The sequence below is a fragment of the Lampetra planeri genome, chromosome 47, assembly GCF_965212315.1.
Source record: "Lampetra planeri chromosome 47, kcLamPlan1.2.h2, whole genome shotgun sequence".
Lineage (NCBI taxonomy): Eukaryota > Metazoa > Chordata > Hyperoartia > Petromyzontiformes > Petromyzontidae > Lampetra > Lampetra planeri.
Genome location: NC_136153.1, coordinates 1,302,385 through 1,322,747, shown reverse-complemented (window position 1 = coordinate 1,322,747; position 20,363 = coordinate 1,302,385). Strand labels below are relative to the sequence as shown.

The 20,363-nt window shown below is 46.0% G+C and overlaps 1 long non-coding RNA gene across 5 annotated transcripts in view; it reads right to left on the bottom strand.

The window, feature by feature from the left end:
• Positions 1–20,363, bottom strand: part of LOC144733481 (uncharacterized) — a 39,577-nt gene that overhangs the window by 12,602 nt on the left and 6,612 nt on the right. The window contains exons 1-2 of one of the 5 annotated variants that reach the window (XR_013588367.1): positions 2,028–20,361; positions 1–1,799 (exon numbers count right to left, since the gene is read on the bottom strand). The exon at positions 1–1,799 is cut by the window's left edge and continues 9,330 nt beyond it. This is a non-coding gene — a long non-coding RNA (uncharacterized LOC144733481). The other 4 variants (XR_013588369.1, XR_013588365.1, XR_013588366.1 and 1 more) reach the window with 4 other exon arrangements.

Sequence of the window (20,363 nt, the reverse complement as noted above, 5' to 3'; positions counted from 1 at the left end):
ACTGTCTACTACCTACTACCTACTGCCTACTACCTACTATCTACTACCTACTACCTACTGTCTACTACCTACTACCTACTGTCTACTACCTACTACCTACTGCCTACTGTATACTACCTACTACCTACTGTCTACTACCTACTACCTACTGCCTACTGTCTACTACCTACTGTCTACTGCCTACTGTCTACTACCTACTGCCTACTACCTACTGTCTACTGTCTACTACCTACTACCTACAGCCTACTACCTACTATCTACTACCTACTACCTACTGTCTACTACCTACTACCTACTGCATACTACCTACTACCTACTGTTTACTACCTACTACCTACTGTCTACTACCTACTGCCTACTGTCTACTACCTACTGTCTACTGCCTACTGTCTACTACCTACTGCCTACTACCTACTGTCTACTGTCTACTGTCTACTACCTACTACCTACTACATACCACCGACTGCCTACTACCTACTGTCTACTACCTACTACCTACTGTCTACTGCCTACTACCTACTACCTACTACCTACTGTCTACTACCTACTACCTACTGTCTACTACCTACTACCTACTGCCTACTGTCTACTACCTACTCTCTACTGCCTACTATCTACTACCTACTGCCTACTGCCTACTACCTACTGTCTACTACCTACTACCTACCGCCTACTGCCTACTGCCTACTACCTACTGCCTACTGTCTACTACCTACTGCCTACTGCCTACTGCCTACTACTAACTGCCTACTACCTACTGTCTACTACCTACTACCTACTGCCTACTGCCTACTACCTACTGCCTACTACCTACTGTCTACTACCTACTACCTACTGCCTACTGTCTACTACCTACTACCTGTCTACTACCTACTACCTACTGCCTACTACCTACAACCTATTGTCTACTACCTACTACCTACTGTCTACGACCTACTACCTACTGTCTACTACCTACAACCTACTGCCTACTACCTACTACCTACTGTCTACTACCTACTACCTACTGTCTACTACCTACTACCTACTGTCTACTGCCTACTGCCTACTGCCTACTACCTACTACCTACTGTCTACTACCTACTACCTACTGTCTACTACCTACTACCTACTGCCTACTACCTACTGTCTACTACCTTCTACCTACTGTCTACTACCTACTACCTACTGACCACTGTCTACTACCTACTGTCTACTGCCTACTATCTACTACCTACTGCCTACTGCCTACTACCTACTGTCTACTACCTACTACCTACTGCCTACTGCCTACTACCTACTGCCTACTACCTACTGCCTACTGCCTACTACCTACTGCCTACTACCTACTGTCTACTACCTACTACCTACTGCCTACTGTCTACTACCTACTACCTGTCTACTACCTACTACCTACTGCCTACTACCTACTGTCTACTACCTACTGTCTACTACCTACTACCTACTGTCTACTACCTACTACCTACTGTCTACTACCTACTGTCTACTACCTACTGTCTACTACCTACTACCTACTGCCTACTGCCTACTGTCTACTACCTACTACCTGTCTACTACCTACTACCTACTACCTACTGCCTACTACCTACTACCTACAGCCTACTGCCTACTACCTGCTGCCTACTACCTACTACCTACTGTCTACTACCTACTGCCTACTACCTACTACCTACTGTCTACTACCTACTACCTACTGTCTACTACCTGTCTACTACCTACTACCTACTGCCTACTACCTACTACCTACAGCCTACTGCCTACTACCTACTGCCTACTACCTACTACCTACTGTCTACTACCTACTGCCTACTGCCTACTGCCTACTACCTACTGCCTACTACCTACTGTCTACTACCTACTGCCTACTGCCTACTGTCTACTACCTACTACCTGTCTACTACCTACTACCTACTGCCTACTAGCTACTGTCTACTACCTACTGTCTACTACCTACTACCTACTGTCTACTACCTACTACCTACTGTCTACTACCTACTGTCTACTACCTACTGTCTACTACCTACTACCTACTGCCTACTGCCTACTGTCTACTACCTACTACCTACTGTCTACTACCTACTACCTACTGCCTACTACCTACTACCTACTGTCTACTGCCTACTACCTACTGCCTACTACCTACAGCCTACTACCTACTATCTACTACCTACTACCTACTGTCTACTACCTACTACCTAATACCTACTGCATACTACCTACTACCTACTGTTTACTACCTACTACCTACTGTCTACTACCTACTGCCTACTGTCTACTACCTACTGTCTACTGCCTACTGTCTACTACCTACTGCCTACTACCTACTGTCTACTGTCTACTACCTACTACATACCACCGACTGCCTACTACCTACTGTCTACTACCTACTGTCTACTGCCTACTACCTACTACCTACTGTCTACTACCTACTACCTACTGTCTACTACCTACTACCTACTGCCTACTGTCTACTACCTACTGTCTACTGCCTACTATCTACTACCTACTGCCTACTGCCTACTACCTACTGTCTACTACCTACTACCTACCGCCTACTGCCTACTGCCTACTACCTACTGCCTACTGTCTACTACCTACTACCTACTGTCTACTACCTACTACCTACTGTCTACTACCTACTACCTACTGCCTACTGTCTACTACCTACTGTCTACTGCCTACTATCTACTACCTACTGCCTACTATCTACTACCTACTGCCTACTGCCTACTACCTACTGTCTACTACCTACTACCTACCGCCTACTGCCTACTGCCTACTACCTACTACCTACTGTCTACTACCAACTACCTACTGCCTACTGCCTACTACCTACTGCCTACTACCTACTGTCTACTACCTACTACCTACTGCCTACTGTCTACTACCTACAACCTATTGTCTACTACCTACTACCTACTGTCTACGACCTACTACCTACTACCTACTGTCTACTACCTACTACCTACTGCCTACTACCTACTACCTACTGTCTACTACCTACTACCTACTGTCTACTACCTACTACCTACTACCTACTGTCTACTGCCTACTGCCTACTACCTACTACCTACTGTCTACTACCTACTACCTACTGTCTACTACCTACTACCTACTACCTACTGCCTACTACCTACTGTCTACTACCTTCTACCTACTGTCTACTACCTACTGACCACTGTCTACTACCTACTGTCTACTGCCTACTATCTACTACCTACTGCCTACTGCCTACTACCTACTGTCTACTGTCTACTACCTACTACCTACCACCTACTGCCTACTGCCTACTGCCTACTATCTACTGCCTACTACCTACTGTCTACTACCTACTGCCTACTGCCTACTACCTACTGCCTACTACCTACTGTCTACTACCTACTACCTACTGCCTACTGTCTACTACCTACTACCTGTCTACTACCTACTACCTACTGCCTACTACCTACTGTCTACTACCTACTGTCTACTACCTACTACCTACTGTCTACTACCTACTACCTACTGTCTACTACCTACTGTATACTACCTACTGTCTACTACCTACTGCCTACTGCCTACTGTCTACTACCTACTACCTGTCTACTACCTACTACCTACTGCCTACTACCTACTACCTACAGCCTACTGCCTATTACCTACTGCCTACTACCTACTACCTACTGTCTACTACCTACTGCCTACTACCTACTACCTACTGTCTACTACCTACTGTCTACTACCTACTACCTACTGCTTACTGTCTACTACCTACTACCTACTGTCTACTACCTACTACCTACTGCCTACTACCTACTACCTACTGTATACTGCCTACTACCTACTGCCTACTACCTACTGCATACTGCCTACTACCCACTACCTACTGTCTACTACCTACTACCTACTGCCTACTACCTACTGTCTACTACCTACTACCTACTGTCTACTACCTACTACCTACTGTCTACTACCTACTGTCTACTACCTACTGCCTACTGTCTACTACCTACTACCTACTGTCTACTACCTACTACCTACTGCCTACTACCTACTACCTACTGTCTACTGCCTACTACCTACTGCCTACTACCTACTGCCTACTGCCTACTACCTACTACCTACTGTCTACTACCTACTACCTACTGCCTACTACCTACTATCTACTACCTACTACCTACTGTCTACTACCTACTACCTACTGTCTACTACCTACTACCTACTGCCTACTGTTTACTACCTACTACCTACTGTCTACTACCTACTACCTACTGCCTACTGTCTACTACCTACTGTCTACTGCCTACTGTCTACTACCTACTGCCTACTACCTACTGTCTACTGTCTACTACCTACTACATACCACCGACTGCCTACTACCTACTGTCTACTACCTACTACCTACTGTCTACTGACTACTACCTACTACCTACTGTCTACTACCTACTACCTACTGCCTACTACCTACTACCTACTGCCTACTACCTACTGTCTACTACCTACTACCTACTGTCTACTACCTACTACCTACTGACTACTGTCTACTACCTACTGTCTACTGCCTACTATCTACTACCTACTGCCTACTGCCTACTACCTACTGTCTACTGTCTACTACCTACTACCTACCACCTACTGCCTACTGCCTACTACCTACTGCCTACTGTCTACTGCCTACTGCCTACTACCTACTGCCTACTACCTACTGTCTACTACCTACTACCTACCACCTACTGCCTACTGCCTACTACCTACTGTCTACTACCTACTGCCTACTACCTACTGCCTACTACCTACTGTCTACTGCCTACTGTCTACTACCTACTACCTGTCTACTACCTACTACCTACTGCCTACTACCTACTACCTACTGTCTACTACCTACTACCTACTGTCTACTGCCTACTACCTACTGTCTACTACCTACTACCCACTGCCTACTACCTACTGTCTACTACCTACTGTCTACTACCTACTACCTACTGACTACTGCCTACTGTCTACTACCTACTACCTGTCTACTACCTACTACCTACTGCCTACTACCTACTACCTACAGCCTACTGCCTACTACCTACTGCCTACTACCTACTACCTACTGTCTACTACCTACTACCTACTGCCTACTACCTACTACCTACTGTCTACTACCTACTACCTACTGTCTACTACCTACTACCTGTCTACTACCTACTACCTACTGCCTACTACCTACTACCTACAGCCTACTGCCTACTACCTACTGCCTACTACCTACTGCCTACTACCTACTGTCTACTACCTACTGCCTACTGTCTACTACCTACTGTCTACTACCTACCTACTGCCTACTGCCTACTACCTACTACCTACTGTCTACTGCCTACTACCTACTGCCTACTACCTACTGCCTACTGCCTACTACCTACTACCTACTGTCTACTACCTACTACCTACTGCCTACTACCTACTATCTACTACCTACTGTCTACTACCTACTACCTACTACCTACTGCATACTACCTACTACCTACTGTTTACTACCTACTACCTACTGTCTACTACCTACTACCTACTGCCTACTGTCTACTACCTACTGTCTACTGCCTACTGTCTACTACCTACTGCCTACTACCTACTGTCTACTGTCTACTACCTACTACCTACTACATACCACCGACTGCCTACTACCTACTGTCTACTACCTACTACCTACTGTCTACTGCCTACTACCTACTGCCTACTACCTACTGCCTACTGCCTACTACCTACTACCTACTGTCTACTACCTACTACCTACTGCCTACTACCTACTATCTACTACCTACTGTCTACTACCTACTACCTACTACCTACTGCATACTACCTACTACCTACTGTTTACTACCTACTACCTACTGTCTACTACCTACTACCTACTGCCTACTGTCTACTACCTACTGTCTACTGCCTACTGTCTACTACCTACTGCCTACTGTCTACTACCTACTACCTACTACATACCACCGACTGCCTACTACCTACTGTCTACTACCTACTACCTACTGTCTACTGCCTACTACCTACTGTCTACTACCTACTACCTACTGTCTACTACCTACTACCTACTGCCTACTGTCTACTACCTACTGTCTACTGCCTACTATCTACTACCTACTGCCTACTGCCTACTACCTACTGTCTACTGCCTACTATCTACTACCTACTGCCTACTGCCTACTACCTACTGTCTACTGTCTACTACCTACTACCTACCACCTACTGCCTACTGCCTACTACCTACTGCCTACTGCCTACTGCCTACTACCTACTGCCTACTACCTACTGTCTACTACCTACTACCTACCACCTACTGCCTACTGCCTACTACCTACTGTCTACTACCTACTGCCTACTACCTACTGCCTACTACCTACTACCTACTGCCTACTGCCTACTGTCTACTACCTACTACCTGTCTACTACCTACTACCTACTGCCTACTACCTACTGTCTACTACCTGCTACCTACTGTCTACTACCTACTACCTACTGTCTACTACCTACTGTCTACTACCTACTGTCTACTACCCACTGCCTACTACCTACTGTCTACTACCTACTGTCTACTACCTACTACCTACTGCCTACTGCCTACTGTCTACTACCTACTACCTGTCTACTACCTACTACCTACTGCCTACTACCTACAGCCTACTGCCTACTACGTACTGCCTACTACCTACTACCTACTGTCTACTACCTACTACCTACTGCCTACTACCTACTACCTACTGTCTACTACCTACTACCTACTGTCTACTACCTACTACCTACTGCCTACTACCTACTACCTACTGTATACTGCCTACTACCTACTGCCTACTACCTACTGTCTACTACCTACTACCTACTGCCTACTACCTACTACCTACTGTCTACTGCCTACTACCTACTGCCTACTACCTACTGCCTACTGCCTACTACCTACTACCTACTGTCTACTACCTACTACCTACTGCCTACTACCTACTATCTACTACCTACTACCTACTGTCTACTACCTACTACCTACTGTCTACTACCTACTACCTACTGCCTACTGTTTACTACCTACTACCTACTGTCTACTACCTACTACCTACTGCCTACTGTCTACTACCTACTGTCTACTGCCTACTGTCTACTACCTACTGCCTACTACCTACTGTCTACTGTCTACTACCTACTACATACCACCGACTGCCTACTACCTACTGTCTACTACCTACTACCTACTGTCTACTGACTACTACCTACTACCTACTGTCTACTACCTACTACCTACTGCCTACTACCTACTACCTACTGCCTACTACCTACTGTCTACTACCTACTACCTACTGTCTACTACCTACTACCTACTGACTACTGTCTACTACCTACTGTCTACTGCCTACTATCTACTACCTACTGCCTACTGCCTACTACCTACTGTCTACTGTCTACTACCTACTACCTACCACCTACTGCCTACTGCCTACTACCTACTGCCTACTGTCTACTGCCTACTGCCTACTACCTACTGCCTACTACCTACTGTCTACTACCTACTACCTACCACCTACTGCCTACTGCCTACTACCTACTGTCTACTACCTACTGCCTACTACCTACTGCCTACTACCTACTGTCTACTGCCTACTGTCTACTACCTACTACCTGTCTACTACCTACTACCTACTGCCTACTACCTACTACCTACTGTCTACTACCTACTACCTACTGTCTACTGCCTACTACCTACTGTCTACTACCTACTACCCACTGCCTACTACCTACTGTCTACTACCTACTGTCTACTACCTACTACCTACTGACTACTGCCTACTGTCTACTACCTACTACCTGTCTACTACCTACTACCTACTGCCTACTACCTACTACCTACAGCCTACTGCCTACTACCTACTGCCTACTACCTACTACCTACTGTCTACTACCTACTACCTACTGCCTACTACCTACTACCTACTGTCTACTACCTACTACCTACTGTCTACTACCTACTACCTGTCTACTACCTACTACCTACTGCCTACTACCTACTACCTACAGCCTACTGCCTACTACCTACTGCCTACTACCTACTGCCTACTACCTACTGTCTACTACCTACTGCCTACTGTCTACTACCTACTGTCTACTACCTACCTACTGCCTACTGCCTACTACCTACTACCTACTGTCTACTGCCTACTACCTACTGCCTACTACCTACTGCCTACTGCCTACTACCTACTACCTACTGTCTACTACCTACTACCTACTGCCTACTACCTACTATCTACTACCTACTGTCTACTACCTACTACCTACTACCTACTGCATACTACCTACTACCTACTGTTTACTACCTACTACCTACTGTCTACTACCTACTACCTACTGCCTACTGTCTACTACCTACTGTCTACTGCCTACTGTCTACTACCTACTGCCTACTACCTACTGTCTACTGTCTACTACCTACTACCTACTACATACCACCGACTGCCTACTACCTACTGTCTACTACCTACTACCTACTGTCTACTGCCTACTACCTACTGCCTACTACCTACTGCCTACTGCCTACTACCTACTACCTACTGTCTACTACCTACTACCTACTGCCTACTACCTACTATCTACTACCTACTGTCTACTACCTACTACCTACTACCTACTGCATACTACCTACTACCTACTGTTTACTACCTACTACCTACTGTCTACTACCTACTACCTACTGCCTACTGTCTACTACCTACTGTCTACTGCCTACTGTCTACTACCTACTGCCTACTGTCTACTACCTACTACCTACTACATACCACCGACTGCCTACTACCTACTGTCTACTACCTACTACCTACTGTCTACTGCCTACTACCTACTGTCTACTACCTACTACCTACTGTCTACTACCTACTACCTACTGCCTACTGTCTACTACCTACTGTCTACTGCCTACTATCTACTACCTACTGCCTACTGCCTACTACCTACTGTCTACTGCCTACTATCTACTACCTACTGCCTACTGCCTACTACCTACTGTCTACTGTCTACTACCTACTACCTACCACCTACTGCCTACTGCCTACTACCTACTGCCTACTGCCTACTGCCTACTACCTACTGCCTACTACCTACTGTCTACTACCTACTACCTACCACCTACTGCCTACTGCCTACTACCTACTGTCTACTACCTACTGCCTACTACCTACTGCCTACTACCTACTACCTACTGCCTACTGCCTACTGTCTACTACCTACTACCTGTCTACTACCTACTACCTACTGCCTACTACCTACTGTCTACTACCTGCTACCTACTGTCTACTACCTACTACCTACTGTCTACTACCTACTGTCTACTACCTACTGTCTACTACCCACTGCCTACTACCTACTGTCTACTACCTACTGTCTACTACCTACTACCTACTGCCTACTGCCTACTGTCTACTACCTACTACCTGTCTACTACCTACTACCTACTGCCTACTACCTACAGCCTACTGCCTACTACGTACTGCCTACTACCTACTACCTACTGTCTACTACCTACTACCTACTGCCTACTACCTACTACCTACTGTCTACTACCTACTACCTACTGTCTACTACCTACTACCTGTCTAATACCTACTGCCTACTACCTACAGCCTACTGCCTACTACCTACTGCCTACTACCTACTACCTACTGTCTACTACCTACTGCCTACTGCCTACTGTCTACTACCTACTACCTACTGTCTACTACCTACTACCTACTGCCTACTACCTACTACCTACTGTCTACTGCCTACTACCTACTGCCTACTACCTACTACCTACTACCTACTGTCTACTACCTACTACCTACAGCCTACTACCTACTATCTACTACCTACTACCTACTGTCTACTACCTACTACCTACTGCATACTACCTACTACCTACTGTTTACTACCTACTACCTACTGTCTACTACCTACTGCCTACTGTCTACTACCTACTGTCTACTGCCTACTGTCTACTACCTACTGCCTACTACCTACTGTCTACTGTCTACTGTCTACTACCTACTACCTACTACATACCACCGACTGCCTACTACCTACTGTCTACTACCTACTACCTACTGTCTACTGCCTACTACCTACTACCTACTGTCTACTACCTACTACCTACTGTCTACTACCTACTACCTACTGCCTACTGTCTACTACCTACTCTCTACTGCCTACTATCTACTACCTACTGCCTACTGCCTACTACCTACTGTCTACTACCTACTACCTACCGCCTACTGCCTACTGCCTACTACCTACTGCCTACTGTCTACTACCTACTGCCTACTGCCTACTGCCTACTACTTACTGCCTACTACCTACTGTCTACTACCTACTACCTACTGCCTACTGCCTACTACCTACTGCCTACTACCTACTGTCTACTACCTACTACCTACTGCCTACTGTCTACTACCTACTACCTGTCTACTACCTACTACCTACTGCCTACTACCTACAACCTATTGTCTACTACCTACTACCTACTGTCTACGACCTACTACCTACTGTCTACTACCTACAACCTACTGCCTACTACCTACTACCTACTGTCTACTACCTACTACCTACTGTCTACTGCCTACTGCCTACTGCCTACTACCTACTACCTACTGTCTACTACCTACTACCTACTGTCTACTACCTACTACCTACTGCCTACTACCTACTGTCTACTACCTTCTACCTACTGTCTACTACCTACTACCTACTGACCACTGTCTACTACCTACTGTCTACTGCCTACTATCTACTACCTACTGCCTACTGCCTACTACCTACTGTCTACTACCTACTACCTACTGCCTACTGCCTACTACCTACTGCCTACTACCTACTGCCTACTGCCTACTACCTACTGCCTACTACCTACTGTCTACTACCTACTACCTACTGCCTACTGTCTACTACCTACTACCTGTCTACTACCTACTACCTACTGCCTACTACCTACTGTCTACTACCTACTGTCTACTACCTACTACCTACTGTCTACTACCTACTACCTACTGTCTACTACCTACTGTCTACTACCTACTGTCTACTACCTACTACCTACTGCCTACTGCCTACTGTCTACTACCTACTACCTGTCTACTACCTACTACCTACTACCTACTGCCTACTACCTACTACCTACAGCCTACTGCCTACTACCTGCTGCCTACTACCTACTACCTACTGTCTACTACCTACTGCCTACTACCTACTACCTACTGTCTACTACCTACTACCTACTGTCTACTACCTGTCTACTACCTACTACCTACTGCCTACTACCTACTACCTACAGCCTACTGCCTACTACCTACTGCCTACTACCTACTACCTACTGTCTACTACCTACTGCCTACTGCCTACTGCCTACTACCTACTGCCTACTACCTACTGTCTACTACCTACTGCCTACTGCCTACTGTCTACTACCTACTACCTGTCTACTACCTACTACCTACTGCCTACTACCTACTGTCTACTAGCTACTGTCTACTACCTACTACCTACTGTCTACTACCTACTACCTACTGTCTACTACCTACTGTCTACTACCTACTGTCTACTACCTACTACCTACTGCCTACTGCCTACTGTCCACTACCTACTACCTACTGTCTACTACCTACTACCTACTGCCTACTACCTACTACCTACTGTCTACTGCCTACTACCTACTGCCTACTACCTACAGCCTACTACCTACTATCTACTACCTACTACCTACTGTCTACTACCTACTACCTACTACCTACTGCATACTACCTACTACCTACTGTTTACTACCTACTACCTACTGTCTACTACCTACTGCCTACTGTCTACTACCTACTGTCTACTGCCTACTGTCTACTACCTACTGCCTACTACCTACTGTCTACTGTCTACTACCTACTACATACCACCGACTGCCTACTACCTACTGTCTACTACCTACTGTCTACTGCCTACTACCTACTACCTACTGTCTACTACCTACTACCTACTGTCTACTACCTACTACCTACTGCCTACTGTCTACTACCTACTGTCTACTGCCTACTATCTACTACCTACTGCCTACTGCCTACTACCTACTGTCTACTACCTACTACCTACCGCCTACTGCCTACTGCCTACTACCTACTGCCTACTGTCTACTACCTACTACCTACTGTCTACTACCTACTACCTACTGTCTACTACCTACTACCTACTGCCTACTGTCTACTACCTACTGTCTACTGCCTACTATCTACTACCTACTGCCTACTGCCTACTATCTACTACCTACTGCCTACTGCCTACTACCTACTGTCTACTACCTACTACCTACCGCCTACTGCCTACTGCCTACTACCTACTACCTACTGTCTACTACCAACTACCTACTGCCTACTGCCTACTACCTACTGCCTACTACCTACTGTCTACTACCTACTACCTACTGCCTACTGTCTACTACCTACAACCTATTGTCTACTACCTACTACCTACTGTCTACGACCTACTACCTACTACCTACTGTCTACTACCTACTACCTACTGCCTACTACCTACTACCTACTGTCTACTACCTACTACCTACTGTCTACTACCTACTACCTACTGTCTACTGCCTACTGCCTACTACCTACTACCTACTGTCTACTACCTACTACCTACTGTCTACTACCTACTACCTACTACCTACTGCCTACTACCTACTGTCTACTACCTTCTACCTACTGTCTACTACCTACTGACCACTGTCTACTACCTACTGTCTACTGCCTACTATCTACTACCTACTGCCTACTGCCTACTACCTACTGTCTACTGTCTACTACCTACTACCTACCACCTACTGCCTACTGCCTACTGCCTACTATCTACTGCCTACTACCTACTGTCTACTACCTACTGCCTACTGCGTACTACCTACTGCCTACTACCTACTGTCTACTACCTACTACCTACTGCCTACTGTCTACTACCTACTACCTGTCTACTACCTACTACCTACTGCCTACTACCTACTGTCTACTACCTACTGTCTACTACCTACTACCTACTGTCTACTACCTACTACCTACTGTCTACTACCTACTGTCTACTACCTACTGTCTACTACCTACTGCCTACTGCCTACTGTCTACTACCTACTACCTGTCTACTACCTACTACCTACTGCCTACTACCTACTACCTACAGCCTACTGCCTATTACCTACTGCCTACTACCTACTACCTACTGTCTACTACCTACTGCCTACTACCTACTACCTACTGTCTACTACCTACTGTCTACTACCTACTGCCTACTGTCTACTACCTACTACCTACTGTCTACTACCTACTAACTACTGCCTACTACCTACTACCTACTGTATACTGCCTACTACCTACTGCCTACTACCTACTGCATACTGCCTACTACCCACTACCTACTGTCTACTACCTACTACCTACTGCCTACTACCTACTGTCTACTACCTACTACCTACTGTCTACTACCTACTACCTACTGTCTACTACCTACTGTCTACTACCTACTGCCTACTGTCTACTACCTACTATCTACTGTCTACTACCTACTACCTACTGCCTACTACCTACTACCTACTGTCTACTGCCTACTACCTACTGCCTACTACCTACTGCCTACTACCTACTACCTACTGTCTACTACCTACTACCTACTGCCTACTACCTACTATCTACTACCTACTACCTACTGTCTACTACCTACTACCTACTGTCTACTACCTACTACCTACTGCCTACTGTTTACTACCTACTACCTACTGTCTACTACCTACTACCTACTGCCTACTGCCTACTGTCTACTACCTACTGTCTACTGCCTACTGTCTACTACCTACTGCCTACTACCTACTGTCTACTGTCTACTACCTACTACATACCACCGACTGCCTACTACCTACTGTCTACTACCTACTACCTACTGTCTACTGACTACTACCTACTACCTACTGTCTACTACCTACTACCTACTGCCTACTACCTACTACCTACTGCCTACTACCTACTGTCTACTACCTACTACCTACTGTCTACTACCTACTACCTACTGACTACTGTCTACTACCTACTGTCTACTGCCTACTATCTACTACCTACTGCCTACTGCCTACTACCTACTGTCTACTGTCTACTACCTACTACCTACCACCTACTGCCTACTGCCTACTACCTACTGCCTACTGTCTACTGCCTACTGCCTACTACCTACTGCCTACTACCTACTGTCTACTACCTACTACCTACCACCTACTGCCTACTGCCTACTACCTACTGTCTACTACCTACTGCCTACTACCTACTGCCTACTACCTACTGTCTACTGCCTACTGTCTACTACCTACTACCTGTCTACTACCTACTACCTACTGCCTACTACCTACTACCTACTGTCTACTACCTACTACCTACTGTCTACTGCCTACTACCTACTGTCTACTACCTACTACCCACTGCCTACTACCTACTGTCTACTACCTACTGTCTACTACCTACTACCTACTGACTACTGCCTACTGTCTACTACCTACTACCTGTCTACTACCTACTACCTACTGCCTACTACCTACTACCTACAGCCTACTGCCTACTACCTACTGCCTACTACCTACTACCTACTGTCTACTACCTACTACCTACTGCCTACTACCTACTACCTACTGTCTACTACCTACTACCTACTGTCTACTACCTACTACCTGTCTACTACCTACTACCTACTGCCTACTACCTACTACCTACAGCCTACTGCCTACTACCTACTGCCTACTACCTACTGCCTACTACCTACTGTCTACTACCTACTGCCTACTGTCTACTACCTACTGTCTACTACCTACCTACTGCCTACTGCCTACTACCTACTACCTACTGTCTACTGCCTACTACCTACTGCCTACTACCTACTGCCTACTGCCTACTACCTACTACCTACTGCCTACTACCTACTATCTACTACCTACTGTCTACTACCTACTACCTACTACCTACTGCATACTACCTACTACCTACTGTTTACTACCTACTACCTACTGTCTACTACCTACTACCTACTGCCTACTGTCTACTACCTACTGTCTACTGCCTACTGTCTACTACCTACTGCCTACTACCTACTGTCTACTGTCTACTACCTACTACCTACTACATACCACCGACTGCCTACTACCTACTGTCTACTACCTACTACCTACTGTCTACTGCCTACTACCTACTGCCTACTACCTACTGCCTACTGCCTACTACCTACTACCTACTGTCTACTACCTACTACCTACTGCCTACTGCCTACTACCTACTATCTACTACCTACTGTCTACTACCTACTACCTACTACCTACTGCATACTACCTACTACCTACTGTTTACTACCTACTACCTACTGTCTACTACCTACTACCTACTGCCTACTGTCTACTACCTACTGTCTACTGCCTACTGTCTACTACCTACTGCCTACTGTCTACTACCTACTACCTACTACATACCACCGACTGCCTACTACCTACTGTCTACTACCTACTACCTACTGTCTACTGCCTACTACCTACTGTCTACTACCTACTACCTACTGTCTACTACCTACTACCTACTGCCTACTGTCTACTACCTACTGTCTACTGCCTACTATCTACTACCTACTGCCTACTGCCTACTACCTACTGTCTACTGCCTACTATCTACTACCTACTGCCTACTGCCTACTACCTACTGTCTACTACCTACTGCCTACTACCTACTGCCTACTGTCTACTACCTACTGCCTACTGCCTACTACCTACTGCCTACTGCCTACTACCTACTGTCTACTACCTACTGTCTACTACCTACTACCTGTCTACTACCTACTACCTACTGCCTACTACCTACAACCTATTGTCTACTACCTACTACCTACTGTCTACGACCTACTACCTACTACCTACTGTCTACTACCTACTACCTACTGCCGATTACCTACTACCTACTGTCTACTACCTACTACCTACTGTCTACTACCTACTACCTACTACCTACTGCCTACTACCTACTACCTACAGCCTACTGCCTACTACCTACTGCCTACTACCTACTACCTACTGTCTACTACCTACTGCCTACTACCTACTACCTACTGTCTACTACCTACTGTCTACTACCTACTACCTACTGCCTACTGTCTACTACCTACAACCTACTGTCTACTACCTACTGCCTACTACCTATTACCTACTGTATACTGCCTACTACCTACTGCCTACTACCTACTGCATACTGCCTACTACCTACTGCCTACTACCTACTATCTACAGCCTACTGCCTACTACCTACTGCCTACTACCTACTACCTACTGTCTACTACCTACTACCTACTGCCTACTACCTACTACCTACTGTCTACTACCTACTACCTACTGTCTACTACCTACTACCTGTCTACTACCTACTACCTACTGCCTACTACCTACTACCTACAGCCTACTGCCTACTACCTACTGCCTACTACCTACTGCCTACTACCTACTGTCTACTACCTACTGCCTACTGTCTACTACCTACTGTCTACTACCTACCTACTGCCTACTGCCTACTACCTACTACCTACTGTCTACTGCCTACTACCTACTGCCTACTACCTACTGCCTACTGCCTACTACCTACTACCTACTGTCTACTACCTACTACCTACTGCCTACTACCTACTATCTACTACCTACTGTCTACTACCTACTACCTACTACCTACTGCATACTACCTACTACCTACTGTTTACTACCTACTACCTACTGTCTACTACCTACTACCTACTGCCTACTGTCTACTACCTACTGTCTACTGCCTACTGTCTACTACCTACTGCCTACTACCTACTGTCTACTGTCTACTACCTACTACCTACTACATACCACCGACTGCCTACTACCTACTGTCTACTACCTACTACCTACTGTCTACTGCCTACTACCTACTGCCTACTACCTACTGCCTACTGCCTACTACCTACTACCTACTGTCTACTACCTACTACCTACTGCCTACTGCCTACTATCTACTACCTACTGTCTACTACCTACTACCTACTACCTACTGCATACTACCTACTACCTACTGTTTACTACCTACTACCTACTGTCTACTACCTACTACCTACTGCCTACTGTCTACTACCTACTGTCTACTGCCTACTGTCTACTACCTACTGCCTACTGTCTACTACCTACTACCTACTACATACCACCGACTGCCTACTACCTACTGTCTACTACCTACTACCTACTGTCTACTGCCTACTACCTACTGTCTACTACCTACTACCTACTGTCTACTACCTACTACCTACTGCCTACTGTCTACTACCTACTGTCTACTGCCTACTATCTACTACCTACTGCCTACTGCCTACTACCTACTGTCTACTGCCTACTATCTACTACCTACTGCCTACTGCCTACTACCTACTGTCTACTACCTACTGCCTACTACCTACTGCCTACTGTCTACTACCTACTGCCTACTGCCTACTACCTACTGCCTACTGCCTACTACCTACTGTCTACTACCTACTGTCTACTACCTACTACCTGTCTACTACCTACTACCTACTGCCTACTACCTACAACCTATTGTCTACTACCTACTACCTACTGTCTACGACCTACTACCTACTACCTACTGTCTACTACCTACTACCTACTGCCGATTACCTACTACCTACTGTCTACTACCTACTACCTACTGTCTACTACCTACTACCTACTACCTACTGCCTACTACCTACTACCTACAGCCTACTGCCTACTACCTACTGCCTACTACCTACTACCTACTGTCTACTACCTACTGCCTACTACCTACTACCTACTGTCTACTACCTACTGTCTACTACCTACTACCTACTGCCTACTGTCTACTACCTACAACCTACTGTCTACTACCTACTGCCTACTACCTATTACCTACTGTATACTGCCTACTACCTACTGCCTACTACCTACTGCATACTGCCTACTACCCACTACCTACTGTCTACTACCTACTACCTACTGCCTACTACCTACTGTCTACTAACTACTACATACTACCTACTGTCTACTAACTACTACCTACTGTCTACTACCTACTGTCTACTACCTACTACCTACTACCTACTGCCTACTGTTTACTACCTACTACCTACTGTCTACTACCTACTGCCTACTGTCTACTACCTACTGTCTACTGCCTACTGTCTACTACCTACTGCCTACTACCTACTGTCTACTGTCTACTACCTACTACATACCACCGACTGCCTACTACCTACTGTCTACTACCTACTACCTACTGTCTACTGACTACTACCTACTACCTACTGTCTACTACCTACTACCTACTGCCTACTACCTACTACCTACTGCCTACTACCTACTGTCTACTACCTACTACCTACTGTCTACTACCTACTACCTACTGACTACTGTCTACTACCTACTGTCTACTGCCTACTATCTACTACCTACTGCCTACTGCCTACTACCTACTGTCTACTACCTACTACCTACCGCCTACTGCCTACTACCTACCGCCTACTGCCTACTGCCTACTACCTACTGCCTACTGTCTACTACCTACTGCCTACTGCCTACTACCTACTGCCTACTACCTACTGTCTACTACCTACTGCCTACTGCCTACTACCTACTGCCTACTACCTACTGTCTACTACCTACTACCTACTGCCTACTGTCTACTACCTACTACCTGTCTACTACCTACTACCTACTGCCTACTACCTACAACCTATTGTCTACTACCTACTACCTACTGTCTACGACCTACTACCTACTACCTACTGTCTACTACCTACTACCTACTGCCTACTACTTACTACCTACTGTCTACTACCTACTACCTACTGTCTACTACCTACTACCTACTGTCTACTGCCTACTGCCTACTACCTACTACCTACTGTCTACTACCTACTACCTACTGCCTACTACCTACTGTCTACTACCTTCTACCTACTGTCTACTACCTACAAACTACTGACCACTGTCTACTACCTACTGTCTACTGCCTACTATCTACTACCTACTGCCTACTGCCTACTACCTACTGTCTACTGTCTACTACCTACTACCTACCACCTACTGCCTACTGCCTACTACCTACTGCCTACTACCTACTGTCTACTACCTACTGCCTACTACCTACTGCCTACTACCTACTGTCTACTACCTATTACCTACTGCCTACTGCCTACTGTCTACTACCTACTACCTGTCTACTACCTACTGCCTACTACCTACTGTCTACTACATACTGTCTACTACCTACTGTCTACTACCTACTACCTAATGTCTACTACCTACTGTCTACTACCTACTGTCTACTACCTACTTCCTACTGCCTACTGCCTACTGTCTACTACCTACTACCTATCTACTACCTACTACCTACTGCCTACTACCTACTACCTACAGCCTACTGCCTAATACCTACTGCCTACTACCTACTACCTACTGTCTACTACCTACTACCTACTGCCTACTACCTACTACCTACTGTCTACTACCTACTGTCTACTACCTACTACCTACTGCCTACTGTCTACTACCTACTACCTACTGTCTACTAACTACTACCTACTGCCTACTACCTACTACCTACTGTATACTGCCTACTACCTACTGCCTACTACCTACTGCATACTGCCTACTACCCACTACCTACTGTCTACTACCTACTACCTACTGCCTACTACCTACTGTCTACTACCTACTACCTACTGTCTACTACCTACCAGAGGTGTGGACTCGAGTCATGCGACTTGGACTCGAGTCAGACTCGAGTCATGATTTTGATGACTTCAGACTCGACTTGGACTTGCCTCATCTTTGACTCGACTTGACTCGGGACTCGAGAGCAAAGACTTGAGACTTACTTGTGACTTGCACAACAATGACTTTGTCCCACCTCAGAGGTGTGGACTCGAGTCATGCGACTTGGACTCGAGTCAGACTCGAGTCATGATTTTGATGACTTCAGACTCGACTTGGACTTGCCTCATCTTTGACTCGACTTGACTCGGGACTCGAGAGCAAAGACTTGAGACTTACTTGTGACTTGCATAACAATGACTTTGTCCCACCTCTGCTACCTACTACCTACTACTTACTGCCTACTACCTACTGTTTACTACCTACTACCTACTGTCTACTACCTACTACCTACTGCCTACTGCCTACTACCTACTGCCTACTACCTACTGTCTACTACCTACTACCTACTGCCTACTGCCTACTGTCTACTGTCTACTACCTACTACCTGTCTACTACCTACTACCTACTGCCTACTACCTACTGTCTACTACCTACTACCTA